The 19,238-nt window shown below is 39.1% G+C and overlaps 1 protein-coding gene across 6 annotated transcripts in view; it reads right to left on the reverse strand.

Moving 5' to 3' along the window:
* Positions 1–19,238, reverse strand: part of LOC124613056 (multiple PDZ domain protein-like) — a 1,056,684-nt gene that overhangs the window by 45,625 nt on the left and 991,821 nt on the right. Inside the window, exon 13 of one of the 6 annotated variants that reach the window (XR_006979603.1) lies at positions 9,234–9,314. The exons of the other annotated variants lie outside the window; for them this stretch is intronic. The gene's annotated coding sequence lies outside the window, so the exon portion shown is untranslated. The remainder of the gene's footprint in view (positions 1–9,233; positions 9,315–19,238) is intronic. 6 annotated transcript variants of the gene reach the window in all.

Consider the following 19,238-nt stretch of genomic DNA (forward strand, 5'->3'; position numbering starts at 1 on the left):
CATTTCAAAGAGAGGATGTCCCATGGCGAAAGTGTCCTTTAATAAGTGTTGACACTGCACCCATGTCTGTGTCTCTCACCATAAAGTTGATGAGGAGTTCTGAGAATCTGTGGTCCACACTTTCTTGTTGTGAAAGCCGACTGAACTTTCCTTTCTGGCTCTCTGTAGTTCATGTCTGAGATGACATTTGATGGGAAACTGTAGCTACATTGAACCAATCCCACTCTAAAGCTGTAAGGAACATTGATAGCTGCAGATGCAAGGCCATAAAAACATATCCATTTCCATCCAGCTGCTACCTGGTATTGCATATCCTGTACTGTAGTTGGGTGAAACTGGAACGATGAAGTGTTCTTCTGGAGGCAGTGGTGTTGATGTGATGGGGTATAACAGTTAAATTGAGGAATAGTCTTCCCATCATGGCAGCACAGTAGAGAAGACTAGCAAAACACAATAAATTATCCTTCAATATTAGAGAAGGAAAGTTGCTACTCACCATATAGCAGACATGCTGAGTCACAATAGCCACAACAAAAAGATTCACACAATTTTAGCTTTCAGCTATAAAGGCCTTTGTCAGCAACACACACACACACACACACACACACACACACACACACACACACACACACACATGCAAACTCAACTTGCACACACGTCTGAAGTCTCAGACAGCTGAAACCACACTGCCCTTAATGGCCGAAAGCTATAATTGTGTGAATCTTTTTGTTGTGCCCATCGTGACTCAGCATCTCCACTATATGGTGAGTAGCAACTTACCTTCTCTAATATTGTTACATTCCATCCTGAACTTTCCATTGTTTTACAAATTATCCTTCTTGATGCACAGCTTTCTAAGATGTTTAATGTTGTGTCATATTTCCTTCCCAAAGAGATATGTAATTTAAGAATGCAGAGTCACATAGTGGTAATATAGAATAAAATTTTCTCAGGCTTCCAGTCACACCAAGTGGGTAAAATGCCATGAGCTTTTCACCAAGCACTCCTTGGCCAGTGTCAACTGATATGTCTGCTGATTGACCCCTGATATGCTGTTATACACACTATTTTTGTGACGAGTCTGGTGCTCACAGCATCGCCACATGTGGACATATGTTGAATCAGCATTTGACACATTCAATCAAGAGGGCATAGAGACCCATTACTATTTCATCACCACCATCACCATGTTCAGAGCAAGAGCCAATCTGCAACGGTAGGACGATAGCAATGGGGAAAAAGTCTCAAGTTGTAACATTCGTTTATTTCGACAGAACCCATTTTGACCCTTATCTGGAAGAAGTCTGAACAACAGACTGGAAAAAAAAGTTGTAACATTGGTTTATTTCGACATAACCAATTTTGACCCTTATCTGGAAGAAGTCTGAACAACAGACTGGAAAAAAAGAGAGAGTGAGAAAGAAAGAAAGAAAGAAACAGGTGTTACATAGGACCACTGATGCATGTAACAAGAGAAATGTATAGGATATTAAATAGCACATTATGCCCTAAAAGAATGAAACTTCGCTAGCTTTCAAAACGCAGACATGCTGGGGGACTGATGACCTCGCAGTTTCGTCCCTTTCCCCCCCCCTTCCCCCCTTCTTTTCAACCAACCAACAGACGTGCTGGTAATTCTAGCACTGAAATCCTTGAATTTTCCCACTGCTAAGGCACTTTTGTGGGCAAGTGCATTGTGTATATATACGACTGTGAATTTTTCCTTTTGCAACCAGCTGTCCATTTCTTTTTCAGCTCATTGGTCCAGGAGAGTTTTGTAGCAGTTCCTTGTAATTTTTACTCCCTACGAGTTTGTCACCAGGAAGAATACCTTCTGGATGCAAAAAAACAATGGCTGTAACGTATCTGGCAGATGAAAATCAACTTCACTGTTTTTGATGTAAAATCAACTGCATCCAGCCACTGCTTTCATTGCTGTTTCAAATCTGGAGTGGACTGGTAGACCTACATCTCCCCATAGTAATAAATAATTACCAAAAATTAGTCAGATTCTTTCTAAAACTGTCCAAACATGCCTGAGGAATTTACTTTCATGTCAGCATTCTACAAATGCAATTCACATCTTGCACAAAGCTTTATCATAGTTAATTCTTCATCTAAAAAATACAATTTTTCTTTATTCTGGTGTAGACAAGGCATCCAATATTTCATACACATTTAATCACTGATGGCCCAATAATATATCGTGCACTCTCTCAGTTGCTGTTTGGGACTCCTCCATCTCGGTCATCTTCGGAGAAGTACCAGCACCTTCAGTTCGACTGCTTGTTTCTTTAATGTTGAAAATTAGAAACCAGTTCCATTATAAACCTTCACTGACTCTGGATGATTTCTATTGGCAAAACAAAAAGTTGCGATGCCACAGTATTCCAGTTTACACGTCTGAACAAAAGCACACTTAACAACTTTTAGTTCCAAACTCTATCAGAATGGGAGGGTTTATTGTGCTATAGCCTGGAGGTGAAGTACTCTTATTTTATACAATTTTGTTTTCCAAACTGCAGCACTGACTCTAAATTTTAATTTACTGATGAATTTTCCCACAAAAATTTGATACAACATTGTTGGATACAAAATGCTGACTGTATCACCTGATAAAATCTGCAGTACTGGTAGAATTGGTGAAAGTTGTAACAACAAAGTGAGTCTTCTACAGAACATGCTACCACCACCTAGGGTGTATCTGCAGTTTGTAGTTTAACTTCCTATCACTGTAGTTGTAACTTCTGTTATTGAAAGTTACACACAATACTGCTGCCATTAAGTATCATTTAAAGCTGGCTGACAGGCACTGCATAAGGTGGTACCCAAAAGATCAAAGACTTTCACTGTAAAAATCAGAAAACTATACTTACATACCAATGTCCTAGATCACCTTGAAGGTAGTCACCATGCATGTGCAATGATCCCAGCATTGTTCTCATTTTTGGAAGTACTCCTGCACTTCCACACAGTGAAGGATGTTCAGAACCCATTGTGATTCCACTTGGATGTCCTCAATTGGATCAAATCCTCACCCTTCCAATGTGATTTTCATCTTTGGGAACAGGTAGAAGTCACATGGGGCTAGATCTGGTAAGTAGGAAGGGTGGGGGACCATTGCCATGTTGTTTTTGGCCAGGAATTCCTTCATAACAAGTGACATGTGTGCACATGCATTGACATGATGCACCAACCAGTCTTCCTTTTGCCACAACTCTGGCTGTTAGGACCAAACACTTCCCCTCGGTCACCTCAAAACCTCCCAGTAAAACTGCCTGTTGACAGTCTCATCAAGTGGAACACACTCCTTAAGCACTACTCCACAGAAAAAAGAAGAAGAAGAAGAAGAAGAGAGATCAGCATTCACTTCATATTGCTGCAAACTTGTCGAGCTTTTTCTGGGCTTGAACAAGACGGCATTTTCCATTGTGATGACTGCTGCTTTGTTTCAAAGTCATAACCATAGACCCAAGATTCATCCACTGTTATGACTCTGGATATGAATTTTGGACACACTCAAACTCTTTGTTGCATCGCTGTCAGGGTGTATATGTGGAGAAGGGAAAAAAAATCTCAGATTGTTCCCAGATTTCCTGGTTCAAAATATATTTTTTTTCCCCGTGAAAATAAACTTTTTCCATGTCAAGTAACAGTATACACTCCCTTGGGACTGTAAAACTTATCTGTCCTCAGAATAGTTAAAGTTTTGTATACTGACACAGAACTTTCCTGCACTTTAGCAAACAAAACACGGCAAAAACAAATGGAAGACCTTTTTTGTGCAGCAACATGTACGCAGCATATTTTTGTATTGTGAAAGTACAAATTTGTATTCCACCAAACAGCACGTTAGTTTCTGAAGCATTGAAATCGAGATTGCGATGTGTTGTTGTAGGCCAATCATAGCTCATGTCATGTGATCTTGCCAGCTGACAACAGCAGATAATCAGAGCTTAGAACACATGATGTAGTCAGACTGTAGCAGCATTACTTTTAAGTAGCGTGAACACACATATAGAAAAAGTTACTGGCTTAAATTAATATACATAGTGTACCTATAAGAAAAGCTAAGCTTTCACATATAATGTTGGTCATTTTTTGCGTGTTTTGCACTTTAAGATTCATCACACAAATGTGCCAGTAAAATTTCAAATAATGAATATATGTCTGGGCTTCTGGGCTCAAAATTTTTCTAAGTGGCTGGTTCTCAAAGTGTTAAGTTTTAAATGAGAGTTAAATGCTCTGTGGTTTAAGAAATTCATCCAACATTCCCACATGTAACATAATTCATCTTGCATAAAAGGAAATTTACTTTGAAAGTAACGCTTTTCAAATCACCACTATTCATATTTTCCTGTGACCTGGTAGAAACAGGTTTGTTTCAGCAACTGCCAGAGAGCGCTAGAAAACAGGTGTTATTGTGCATGTGCAGTTACGATGACGTAGGAGGCCCGTATATATAAAGCATTAACTTACATTACGTCATAAAAAAGAACAGGACATCAGAGGCTACCCCAAGAGCATCAGAATTTTGTAAACCACAGTAATTGCATAATTAAGCTTTAGTGCACATTCAAATGTCCAGATTCACAATGAAGTAGGTCTCAACCTGATATTAAACTGTCCATTGTGCTTTTTGAGATGCGAATTTTCTTGGAGTATCAGTATTGTATTACCTCATGTTAGTTTCTTTATTATGGCATAATACCATCCACACCAGACGATGAAAACGTGCACTTAAAATTCAGCAAACAGTTGAAACTAGCCAACAGTGTGGAGTGAAATACGTCATTTCAAATAAATTGACTGCCTCAGCGGAAAAGATTAATAAAAGCCAAATTTCTTTAGAAAATCAACAAAAATAACTTCACTGTTCTGCAAGGTGCTTAATGCTTGACAGCCAAAAACGTGGAAATAAAATAAAATCAGAAAACTGAAACAAACAACATTTTAGCCTTCCATAATTATGTGAATGTACTTTAATTCGCTTGATAGCTCCCAGCCACAGAAATCCGTTATGTTTTCATTTGACGTGTGAGCTTGAAATGAAGAGGAAATACCAAAATCACTAACAGCCAGACTTCAAGTAGCTAGAAGCAGGAGACTCAACTGCATACGCACACGAGCCTGCTAGAAACTGCTCAGACGAACCTAATGCAAACAATTGTGACGTCACACTCATTGGAAGCAGATTGCTGTTATGAAGTATCGGATTAGTCTCCTCCTAAAGCGTTTCACACATATTGCTCTTGGCAGATGCTTGTGTGTGCACTGTGTTTTGCTGCTGTAAATGGCGCGTTTCCTTTTCAGCTCAGGTTTTATTTTTTCTCTCGCTTATATATTATTGATGCAGTATTATCCTGCAATAGTGTGAAACAGTAATATTCTTTGCTAAAGTATAGGTTTTTACCAGTCAAAATTACAAAAATTTAACTTGAAACTAGAACACTGAAAAATTCCCGGAATTCCAAAAAATTCCTGGGATTTTTCCCAGTTTTCTCCTGGACAAAAAAATTTCAGGTTTTTTCCTGGATTTCCCGGTTGTCCCATGCTGTATACGTGCTGTCAGTGCATGCTTGAATCCTGAGGTTTTGTTGGTTGATGTGAGGGTGCGAGGGACTAATTTCACTGCAATTCATCTCATGTTCAAATCATCACCTAGAATTCAATGGCATGTACCGTATGACAGCCAATGTCAGTTAAACATCATGGATTGTCTGCCCTCAGTTTTTCGTGAATCACATCATGCACTTTCATGATCATTTCTGGCACTGTGCATGTTGATGGTCAACCACAATGTTTTGTCACCTTCCACAGACCCATGGCATGCCTTGAAGCACTTGAACCACTCAAATTTTCTTGCTTGATGCAGTGCACTCTCAGCAAATGCTTCTGTCAGCATGCAGTGGGCTTCAGCTGCAGTTTTCTTCAACTTTAAACATAATTTGATGTGTATCTGTTGCTCCTTCACATTATCCATTTCACAATTCACAGAAGCACTGAAACACATCCTGACATGCTCTACTACAACCTACAATTGCATGCGCCAAAAATAATGCAACTTTGTGCCACAGTAGTTAAGACGTGTACCTCAAGACATCTAGCAATAAAATGTCATACTGCTACTGGTTTGACTGGTACAATGAAATTCTCTGATATTTTAGGGAGCACCTCGTCGTATGAACATCACTATCTAATACATTGTTTACAATGTAACCATTGTGGTTATAAAATGCATTGTACTTTAAATGAACCATGTCCGAGAGCACTTGCTCTTGTTCCTTTGTGTACAAATTATGTGAGACAGATACTTGTTTTAAAATACTCTGATCGATCTGATGATAGCAGTAACCTGAAACAAGTGACTGCGAATTATACAGTAATTTGTGGTGAAGATGGACATTATGAAGGAAGTACTTCTTTGCTTATGACTGTCAGTGGTCATCTATTGAAATTTAGAGAAATTCTCTACACTGTTACATACATCTATGTGCCATGCTTCAGTCAGCTGATAGTGAGTGGTTGCCCCCTCCACATTTTTGTTTAAATATACGATCATCATTTCACAACCAAAAACTATTTCTTCACTTTCTTCACAAAAAGGAGATAGGAAAAAAGTAAGAATACCTTAGCAGCAAACACTATAGTTATTATTTCAAAAATTCAATAACTGTTTGAATTCATCTTGGAATTTTTTCTAACCTGCAGATGAACATTGCTGTTACAACTCTATTTTTGAATAGCCCTAAACTCATATACTTTTCTCATTTATCTCACACACTTGGTACATCAGTTTTCAATCTCTAATACATCAACTGCTGCATGCGTAATGATGGATGTTTCAATGTCAAGCAAGCGGCTCCGGTGTGAGAGAGGCTCTGCTGTGGCAGCTGGTGGCCACATGGCAGCCTTAGTGTTAAATGAGAATTGGTACTTCTCTGGTCCTTCCTATAAAATATTTTGGAAAAGGAAAATTAGGGTTTAACTTCCTGTGAGTGACACGGTAATTAGGGACTGAACATAAACTTGATTTTAAGAAGGAGTGAGAATGAAATCAGAGCCCTTTACAAAGGAACCATCCTGACATTTGCCTTAAGCAATGCAGGAAAAGCTCAGAAAACCATAAATTAGTTGGCCACACAGGGGTTTCAGCCCTTTTCTCCTTGACTGCAAGTTTAATATCTTGTTGTTGTTGTTGTGGTCTTCAGTCCTGAGACTGGTTTGATGCAGCTCTCCATGCTACTCTATCCTGTGCAAGCTTTTTCATCTCCCAGTACCTACTGCAACCTACATCCTTCTGAATCTGCTTAGTGTATTCATCTCTTGGTCTCCCTCTACGATTTTTACCCTCCACGCTGCCCTCCAATGCTAAATTGGTGATCCCTTGATGCCTCAGAACATGTCCTACCAACCGATCCCTTCTTCTGGTCAAGTTGTGCCACAAACTTCTCTTCTCCCCAATCCTATTCAATACTTCCTCATTAGTTATGTGATCTACCCATCTAATCTTCAGCATTCTTCTGTAGCACCACATTTCGAAAGCTTCTATTCTCTTCTTGTCCAAACTATTTATCGTCCATGTTTCACTTCCATACATGGCTACACTCCATACGAATACTTTCAGAAATGACCTCCTGACACTTAAATCAATACTGGATGTTAATAAATTTCTCTTCTTCATAAACGCTTTCCTTGCCATTGCCAGCCTACATTTTATATCCTCTCTACTTCGACAATCATCAGTTATTTTGCTCCCCAAATAGCAAAACTCCTTTACTACTTTAAGTGCCTCATTTCCTAATCTAATTCCCTCAGCATCACCCGACTTAATTAGACTACATTCCATTATCCTTGTTTTGCTTTTGTTGATGTTCATCTTATATCCTCCTTTCAAGACACTGTCCATTCCATTCAACTGCTCTTCCAAGTCCTTTGCTGTCTCTGACAGAATTACAATGTCGTCGGCGAACCTCAAAGTTTTTATTTCTTCTCCATGAATTTTAATACCTACTCCGAATTTTTCTTTTGTTTCCTTTACTGCTTGCTCAATATACAGATTGAACAACATCGGGGAGAGGCTACAACCCTGTCTTACTCCCTTCCCAACCACTGCTTCCCTTTCATGTCCCTCGACTCTTATAACTGCCATCTGGTTTCTGTACAAATTGTAAATAGCCTTTCGCTCCCTGTATTTTACCCCTGCCACCTTTAGAATTTGAAAGAGAGTATTCCAGTCAACATTGTCAAAAGCTTTCTCTAAGTCTACAAATACTAGAAACGTAGGTTCGCCTTTCCTTAATCTTTCTTCTAAGATAAGTCGTAAGGTCAGTATTGCCTCACGTGTTCCAGTGTTTCTACAGAATCCAAACTGATCTTCCCCGAGGTTGGCTTCTACTAGTTTTTCCATTCGTCTGTAAAGAATTCGTGTTAGTATTTTGCAGCTGTGACTTATTAAGCTGATAGCTCGGTAATTTTCACATCTGTCAACACCTGCTTTCTTTGGGATTGGAATTTTTATATTCTTCTTGAAGTCTGAGGGTATTTCGCCTGTTTCATACATCTTGCTCACCAGATGGTAGAGTTTTGTCAGGACTGGCTCTCCCACGGCCGTCAGTAGTTCCAATGGAATATTGTCTACTCCGGGGGCCTTGTTTCGACTCAGGTCTTTCAGTGCTCTGTCAAACTCTTCACGCAGTATCATATCTCCCATTTCATCTTCATCTACATCCTCTTCCATTTCCATAATATTGTCCTCAAGTACATCGCCCTTGTATAGACCCTCTATATACTCCTTCCACCTTTCTGCTTTCCCTTCTTTGCTTAGAACTGGGTTTCCATCTGAGCTCTTGATATTCATACAAGTCGTTCTTTAATATCTTATCAACTGCAAATTCATAGTAAAACATTTGGCACACAGTACGTATTCATGCAGGAGACCCTAAATTTTAATTTTTCCTAAATGAAAATGTTGCATGCTCACTCATCTCTATGTGTGTAAAACAGGAATGCTAACTGAAATAAGTTCTGCTAAACAATCATATCTACACAGCAAACTGAACATCATAATTTCTGTGCTCTGTCACTAAGGGGCTTAAGAACTGTGAGAATCACAAAAAAACATCAATTAGTAACACGCACTCAAAATCTGTTTTGACACACTATTAGTCATTTTAAATCCATATCCAACTAAGCCCTCATAAATCAAGCAAAAACTATTCAAATTTATTTACCGTATTTGTTGACCACTAATAGAAGAGCATCATTCTTCATTGTTTCAACTACAGACTGGCCCCTCTCATTCTTTTTTCAGTCTGTTGCAAAAGAAGATGACTAAATGTGATAAAAGTTAAATACATCACAGAAATCTTATGAAATTAAAACAATTACACTTGGCTCTCATATGTGTCATATATATGGTAGATTTGGAAAACACTTGTTACTGGGCCATGTATGACTCTATAACAAGTGAAAATTTCAGACAATTTGTATGAAGTGTTAGCACCCTCTAGAAACCACACTGGCCATCCACTATTCTACTCTGGAAGTATTAATTACTCTCAACAATATCTAAAAACCTGGAAGCGTAGCTGTAACTTTCAAGCAGCTACAGTAAGCAAGAAATGTGGAATTGAGTCTGAAACATCAGATTGTGCTGTTGGTACAATAGATCTGAATGATAATGAACCAGCTACAGTTGCAGATCTCAGCCAGAGGACAGCCTTGCTGAAGGGGCCTTTAGGGCCAGGAATGGGGGTTTGTGTACTTTGATGAGCCTACATCATACTATGGCCATAACTGTGTACCTACTGACACTGCCACTTGAGCACCTCACAAATGTTCACCATGTAGCCTTATTTACAAATTAATTTACAATATGAATGTAAACTGACTCATGCCACATCATTATGATTTATTATGCAAAATGATTCATGGGACAAGAAACTAACTTCTAACAGGGTGTCCCAGGAGGAATGGTCAGTATTCAAGGATAGGACAGTAACGATTATTCAAAACAAAAATGTCTAATAAACCTGGGCTTTAAAATTCTTTTCTTAAGAGATATTAGTACTACTTCTTCTTCACTATAGTGAAACACATCTCTTCCACTGAAAAGGTACTCGTAGCTCTTAAGGTATGCATTTTAGAGCCCATGTTAACAAGATAATTTTTTCTTGCTTTGGTCCACACTACACTCTCCTAAAAAATACAGGCAGCAAAGAGACTGTAGTAGAAGAGATTTGTTAAACAGTATCGAAGATGAAGAAGTGCTCATAGCTCTTAATGTATGCATTTTAGCTTCCATGTTTACTTGGCATTTTTTCTGCTGCAAAAAGACACACTGTGTTGCAAACAAAATAGATGTCTGTTCAGCAGATGTCCAGTTTCAGGTTAATACCCATTTTTGAGGTTGGTTTTATTCCCAACTCTGTCTGTCTTTTTGTGTCAGATTTCAAAAGAGTTGATGTCCCATACCATCCAGCATGGTGGAGGTATGCATAGGTTTTTTTGCTTCAAATGATCCTTTCTGTCATACCCCTGATATTTACCACTCTCCTGGGCCACCCTATGTACTATCCACACTAATGTCTCCAGATACCATTCTCCTGGTCATCATCACTCCACTGTTACTTGCAATGGTCAATCATTGCAGCACTGGAATCCAGGATTTGTTTATCTTGAAATTTTCTTCTTTCTTGTTAAAACTGCTTTCGTGATTCTAAATTTCAATGTTTTCCCTGGACAGAGAACTGTAGTAGCTCTTCTCTACTGCAAGAACTTGCATATTGATTAATTTTATTACATGGTCAGTTTCACACCACACATGCTATGACAAAGCCATTTTCTCCAAAAGTCCAAATCTGCAATGTGGATTAGGTTCAATGAACCTTGTACTGATGGACTGTCCAGTCAGTGTGAAAGTTTGTGGACATATTGATCTGTGTGTGTTGGCTTTCATTACATGCTGTTGCCCAAGTTCTCCTCATTCCTTATGAGTGCTTCACCACTTCACTAGAACTGAATATAAATGGTATTACAGGTTGGGATAGGTGGAGAAATTGGCAGTGGCAGAGTGCTGTGTGAGACCTACATAATAAAACTGAGCAACACACCAGTTCTTGCTATGAAAAAGAGCTACCATGCCTCTTTGTTTAGAGAAGCCATTGAAGTTTATAAACATGAAAATACTTTTCACAAGAAGAATAAATAATGACCAGGGACCCCAGTCAATACATGTCAGCACTGAGAGATAGAGAGAGATCTATATATGCATTTACACTCTGCAATTTACAATTAAGTGCCTGGCAGAGTGTTCATCAAACCGCCTTCAAGCTATATCTCTACCATTCCACTTTCAAGCAGCGCACAGGAAAAACAAACACTTAAGTCTTTTTGTGAGAACTCTGATTTCTCTTATTTTATTATGATTAAAAAAAAAAAACGTCGTGTGTCAACGGTCTCCCGTCGGGTAGAGCGTTCGCCTGGTGCAAGACTTTCGATTTGACGCCACTTCGGTGACTTGCGCGTCGATGGGGATGAAATGATGATGATAAGGACAACACAATACCCAGTCCCTGAGTGGAGAAAAATCTCCGACCCAGCACGGAATCGAACCCGGGACCTTAGGATTGACAGTCCATCACGCTCACCACTCAGCTATGGGGGGCAGACTTTTATTATGATGATCATTCCTCCTTGTGTAGAATGGTGCCAACAAAATTGAAATTTTGTTAGAAGAACCTGCCCCAATGAAAAACGCCTTTGTTTGAATGACTGCCACCCCGATTCATGTATCATATCCATAGTACTCTCTCCCCTATTCTACAAGACTACAAAACGAGCTGCCATTCTTTGAACTTTTTCGATGTCCTCCATCAGTCCTATCTAATGAAGATCCCACACCACACAGCAAAACTCCAAAAGAGGGCAGACAAGCAGTCTCCCTAGTAGATCCGTTGCATTTTCTAAATGTTCTGCCAATAAATTGCAGTCTTGGGTTCACTTTCCTCATAACATTATCTACGAGATTATTCCAACTGAAGTTTTTTAAGTTTTAAGTCCATAAATATTTAGTTGAACTTGCAGCCTTTAGATTTGTGTGTTTGACCAGGTGAACGAAATTTAGTGTATTTCTTTAGTACTAATGTGGATGACCCCATACTTTTCATGATTTGGAGTCAATTGACACTTTTTGCACCATACAAATATCTTATCTTAATTAGTTTTCAATTGGTTTTGATCATCTGATGACTTTACAGGACTGTAAATGACAGCATCATCTGCAAGCAATCTAAGAGGACTGCTCTGATTGCCTCCTATATCGCTTATGTAGACCAGGAATGACAAAGGGCCTATAACACTTCATTGGGGTATATCAGATATTACTTCTCTTTTACTGCCGGCCTTTGTGGCCGAGCAGTTCTAGGCACTTCAGTCTGGAAACGCACGACCACTACGGTCGCAGGTTTGAATCCTGCCTCAAGCATTGATGTGTGTGATGTCCTTAGGTTTGTTAGGTTTACGTAGTTCTAAGTTCTAGGGGACTGATGACCTCAGATGTTAAGCCCCATAGTGCTCAGAGCCATTTGAACCATTTTCTGTTTTTCTCAATGACTTTCCATCAAGTGCTACAAACTGTGACCTACCTAACAGAACTCATGAATCCAGTCACATAACTGGGGCAATACTCTATAGGCACACAATTTGACTAGTAGTCTCGTGTGAGGAATGGCGTAAAAGCCTTTTGGAGATCTAAAAATATGAAATCAAGTTGACAACCCTTGTTGATAGCACTCATTACTTCGTGAGAATAAAGTGCTACTTGTGTTTCACAAGAATGATATTTTCTGAGTCTGTGTTGATTATTTGTCATCAAGTCTTTTTATTCAAGGAAATTCATAGTGTTTGAACACAGTATACATTCCAAAATCCTACGACAAATTGACATCAGTGATATGGGTCTGTGATTCAGCAGGTTATTCCTATTTCCTTTCTTGGGTATTGGTGTGACCTTTTTGTCTTTGAGTACAGGTCTTTCTATGAGCAAGCCGTTGTACACGATTGCTAGATATGGAGCTATTATATCAGCAAACTCTGAAAGGAGCCTGACTGGTATACATCCGTGACTGGAGGCCTTGCCTTTATTAGGTGATTTAAGCCCTTTTGCTATGCCAAGAAGTCTACTTCTAAGTTACTGATGTTGGCAGTTTTTCTCGATTCGAATTCCGGAGCATTTACTTCAGTTTCTTTTGTGAAAGACTTTCAGAAAGTCAGGTTTGGTAACTCTGCATTAGTGGCACTGTCATCAGCAACATCACCATCCTTATCATGGAGTGAAAGTATTGACTGTATATCGCTGCTAGTGTACTTTACATACGACCAGAATCTCTCTGGGTTTTCTGCCACTTTTCAAGACAGAATTTCATTGTGGAAACTATTAAAAGCATCTCATATTGAAGTTTGCATTAAATTTCGAGCTTCTGTAAAACTTTACTTGTATGGGTATTTTGCATTCTTTTAAATTTTGCATGCTTTTTTTGTTGCTTCTGTGGCAGTTTTCTGATCTCTCTTGTGTCTAATAGGGGATCAATGGCATCTCTCACTAATTTATATGGTAATATCTCTCAACTGCTGGCAATATTATTTCTTTGAATCCAAAACACACCTGATCTACCCTTACACAGTCAGATTAGTAGTAGTGTAGACGGCTGCTTTGGCAGGCATCAGTTAACTTTTTATCTGCTTTTTTAGATATATTTTGCATTTATTTTTGGTGGCTTTGGAAGTTAAAGTATTCAGTCTCTCTACAACAACCTTCTGGTCACTAATTCCTCTATCTTTCACAATGCTCCCTATTTGCTTAAGATTATTTGTTACTAAGTGGTGAAGTATGTTTTCACAACCACTTATGCTTTGAATGAGCTCCTGAACTAATTGTTCAAAATAATATCATGAGAAAGTACTCAGTACAATTTTGAACATTTTACGCCTATCACTGATTTTAAACATGTTTTTTTCATCAACGTATTGACTGAAGTCACCACCAACTATACTTGTATGAGTGTGGTACCCATTTGAAATCAGACTAATTTTTTTTAACTGTTCAGCAACTGTATCATTGGAGTCAGGGTGTCAGTGAAAGGAACTAATTATTAACTGATTCTAGTTATTGAGTATAACCTCTACCACAGGAACTATCTACTTCAATTTAGAGATGGGCAAACTCGTTCATCCATGGGAACTAGCTCACTGCTGATCGTTCTTTTTTGGGAACCGTTCATTTTTACTCGCTCACCGTTCATTTGTGCTTGGTATATGGTTCTTATGAAAAACTGAGAATTAGTAGTGTAGGTGACTGAAGGATGGAGGACACCAAGAGGGGGCATTTACCTCCCCCCAGGAGTATAGAGTTTTTATTCATTACAGAATTCTTACACACTTTCAGAAGTAATTTCTGTGATTCTGCACAACCTCTCGTTTAGCCAACTGTAGTGTGTGTAGCTGATCCCAGGGAAATAACATAGGATGGCGCACAGAAAACCGGCCCCGAGTACAGACTGCTCGCCAATTGCGGACGATGTGTTGCCCGTTACAAGCAGATACAACAAACAGACAAACATGTAATAATTAGGCAGTGAAGAAATAACAAGCTAATGCAAGCAACAATTGCGAAACAATCGATAACGATGTGTAGAGAGCTGGAGAAGAGAACATGAAAATCTCACGCGACACGCATGGGCTATAGCTCATGTACGAGGTGCGGCTAGAAAAAAACCGGACTGATGCTGGAAAAAACATTTATTTACAATTATTTACAATTTCATGTTATCTCCTTCAATGTACTGTCCTCCTCGGTCTCTACACCGCTCCATACGAATTTTCCACTGTTCATAGCAATGCTGCAGATCATTTTCGGTAAGTCCATACATCACTTCCGTCGCTTTTTCTTTTACTGCTTCAACAGTCTCAAATCTAGTTCCTTTCAAAGCTGACTTGACTTTAGGGAAAAGAAAAAAGTCACAGGGGGCCAAATCAGGTGAGTAGGGTGGATGATCTAAGATGGGAATGTTGTGTTTTGCCAAAAACGTCTTCACTGACAACGCGCTGTGAGCTGGGGCATTGTCTTGGTGAAGGATCCATGACTTTTTTCTCCACAAATCGTTCCGTTTTCTCCGTACTCGCTCACGTAGGGTAGCCAGGACGCTAATGTAGTAATGCTGATTCACTGTTTGTCCCTCTGGTACCCAATCAATGTGCACAATCCCTTTGATGTCAAAAAAAACAATCATCATTGCCTTGAATTTCGATTTTGACATTCGTGCTTTTTTTTTGTCGTGGAGAACCCGGAGTTTTCCAATGGATCGATTGGCGTTTAGTTTCGGGATCGTAAGTAAAAAACCACGGTTCATCACAAGTAATAACATTTTGTAAGAAGGTGGGATCACTTTCAATGTTTTCCAGGATGTCAGAACAAATCATTCTTCGGCGTTCCTTCTGTTCAATTGTGAGACACTTTGGAACCATTTTTGAACAGACTTTGTTCATGTTGAAACTTTCATGAAGAATCTGCCTAACACTTTCCTTGTCAACTCCTGTTAACTCAGACACTGCTCTGATTGTTAAATGGCGATCTTGTCGAACAAGTTTACCGATTTTTTCAATGTTTGCATCAGTTTTTGCTGACAATGGTCTGCCAGCGCGAGTGTCATCATTGGTGTCTTCGCGGCCATCTTTAAATCGTTTAAACCACTCAAACACTTGTGTTCGCGATAAACAATCATCGCCGTACCCTTGTTGTAACATTACAAACGTTTCACTTGCAGATTTTCCTAGTTTGAAACAAAATTTGATGTTAACACACTGTTCTTTATGTACACTCAACATTTTCCGACGCACAGACAAAACGTCAACTACTTAAAACAGACGCCACGGGCAGACTGAGGGCAGGAGGCAGATGAAACTCGAGCAGTAGGCGGAGCGAGAGTCACGTGACAGGCCACGCGACTTTCAGCCTTGTTGCATTCGTTTTATTGTTTCACCAGTACTAGTCCGGTTTTTTTCTAGCCACACCTCGTAGTCTTGTAAAGCTGTTGGTGGCTGTTTTCCAACTTAATTGACCACAAGTGTCTTGTATAAAATTCTTTGTTTTGACTTCCACTACACAGCTATGCTACATTGTTAACAATGATCGTTTACACCCTATATATATTTCACATTGTCTCTGAGTTCGTAGGCGAAGTAGAGACCTTATGGAAGCATAAAATAAAATGTGGTTTTCTCATCATACTTGCGTCACACGCTTAGTAGAAATTAGGTTTTTATGTTGCATTATTAAAGTTAATGCAGCAATAATAATAATAATAATAATAAAGTTCGCAGTAATAAAGTTTTTGGTTTGGAAGCTCCTTCTGAACAAATGTTTTTGAGATAATAAGTAAATACGATTTTATGGCAATCTATGTCTTTTCAAATGGAGAGGCACAGCTGTTCCTACTGAGCCAAAATGACCCACAACCCACTTTTTTCAAAGAAACCAAACTAGCAGATAATGCAAATTGGAAACAACCAAACTTAAAAATAATTAAAGAGCCTTCCTAAATGTAATGTTTTGTATATGAAAGATACATGAAAATCGTTTTATATTAATTTTCTTACACTAAAAATTAAGCAAATTATTGAAAGTTAGTTGCTAAATCAAGTCTATGAAACCAAAAAATATATGAATAACAAAAAATCTTGCGTTGTTATGTCTTCTGCTGTTCATTGATATAATGAAGTGAGCTGATATGCCCTTTTGTTACCTGAAAAGACATACCTATTAGATACAACATAATTTTTATGTAATTTACGTAACTATAAAATACTTTTTGATTACCAGTCGTGGATGCTGAATAGCCAGAACCAAGTGCAAGAACTGTTTGGAACAGATGTAAAATGGGGGAGAGCAGTGAACGAAACAAACAACTGGATACTGAACAACTAGGAGCAGTCGGCAGTGGAACTCAGACAGGTGGTCACGCGAAGAACGACGAATGCTGCCGGAGGAGACCGAGACAGACTGAGACGAGCACGCGACCGAGGCTGGAACGAGAACTGCTGAAGTGACCGCCACGACCAAAGTGAACTATGAACCGATCGTTCCTCGTTCCCGGGAACTATAAATAGATCGCCGCGACTGAAGTGACCTATGAAAGACAGTTCCTTGGAATTCGTTCCTCGGTCCTTTCGTTCATCTTGGTGAACCATTCCTTTGCACCCATTCGTTCGCGAACTACCCATCTCTACTTCCATTTCACTCAAGGAACACAACTTTTGACAGAAATAAACACTATCCCAACAATAATTAATCTATCCTTTCTTAACACAGTTAGGTCCTTTTTAAAAATTTTGGCTAAACTTATTTCCGGCTTTAGCCAGCTTTCCATGCCCAAAAACGATTTGAGATTCAGTGCTTTCTATTAGTGCTTGGAGCTCTGGTTCTTTCCCAACACAGCTATGACAATTGTCAGCTACAATACCAACTGTTGCTAGGTCTACCTTTGTCCTGTGTTTGCCCCGCACCCTTTCTGTAGATTACCTAACACTATAACTAAAGACCCATACAGTACCCTAGACACAGCTCTTGTTACCCAGTGTAGCCACTTCCTGTGTGTAGTGGACTCCTGACCTATTACGCATAACCCAAAAACCCACCACCCTTTGGCAGATGTCAATGAATCTGCAGCCTACAGTCACGGAACTGATTGAGCATCTGATTCAGACCCTCCACTCAGCTCTATACCAAAGGACCACAGTCAGATCTGCCAACGATGTTACAGGTGGTGAGCTCTGTCTTCATTTCACAAGCAAGACTGGCAGGCTGTACATCAGCTAGCTGCCCAATACTAGAGAGAATCTCTTCCAATTCAAAGTGATACATTCATGCTAGCAAAACCTCAGAAAAATCGTAAAACAAATATAGGTTGAAAATCTCTGTGAGGAAAGTCAACAGCAATATGTCAACATGAGCCCACGAAAGATTCAATAATTTTATACACAATTCTGTGTTGCATTTTATACTACAGGCCAGTTCCATAAGAATAAGAACATAAATGTAGCACTTAACATCCCACTGACATCAAGGTCATTGGTGACCGTTAATTCACAGGATGGATAAGGAAAATGGTCATTGGATTTAGCAAAGCACAGAAAACTTTGGTCACAATGACCAGACTGGTATTTAAACACAATTCCTTCCATTTACATGTCCACGGTGTTACCTTGCTCAGTCACAGTCAGAAGAGATACTGGGAGGGAATTAATACAGCTTTAGACCAAAATGTTCAATGGAAAACATCACATTTCTCATTTGCTCACTTTAAGGATCTGGAAACTACATCTGTGATTACTGAAAAAAGTTTTGGTGATTTGGATTTTCCTTACCCAACACCCCTTTCCTTTCTGAACTTCTGATTCACCTAATGAACTCTAATGGAAGCTGCTACTTGATGTATAGGTTTCCAGTATACTTACAAAAACTGAATCAATGTCTTGTTTCTCCAGGATTCAATACAAATTTAGATGAAACTGAATCAAAGCTTTCTTAACAGTCTACAAATTTCATGAGTTCCCATATACCCAACCATTATCACTTACTTCAGCCCTACCACAAGCTCTGGGTATAACATTAGGGGCAGGGCATCATGTGAAACTATTGATGTTGTTTACCAACAGACATTGGTTTCTATACAGGGTGACTTATCACTAAACTGGCTGAATGCGTGAATGGCCACAAAAAGAATTGTCCACTTCCGGGGTTTCCAGTAGTCAGTAGCAGAGCATACTTTATAGTATGACTCAGTCACCTGATTGGTTGCTATAACACATAAGCCATTTGGAGCCTCCAACTCAGTACTATTCCACCATATTCATAAAGTGGGGACCTGCTCTCCAACATATCCTTTCAACCCATGACCACCATGGAATTAATCTCTGATACTATAAAACATGCTCCCCATTTTCCTATGTAATAGTCATTGGAATTTTGTTATTTTTTCATTTTTTTATTTAGATTTGTTTATTCCCCTAATGGTTTTCCTTTATTTCCCTCCTTAACTATATTATTCATTCCACTTTTCATGTTCTCCTTTCTTTCTCTCTCTCTCTCCCTCTCTCTCTCTCTCTCTCTCTCTCTCTCTGAACTGGAGCTCCCAAGCTGTTAACAAATTTACTTTCTTTGACCTCTTATTCTCTCTGAT

This window comes from Schistocerca americana, chromosome 4 (genome assembly GCF_021461395.2).
Source record: "Schistocerca americana isolate TAMUIC-IGC-003095 chromosome 4, iqSchAmer2.1, whole genome shotgun sequence".
Classification (NCBI taxonomy): Eukaryota; Metazoa; Arthropoda; class Insecta; order Orthoptera; family Acrididae; genus Schistocerca; species Schistocerca americana.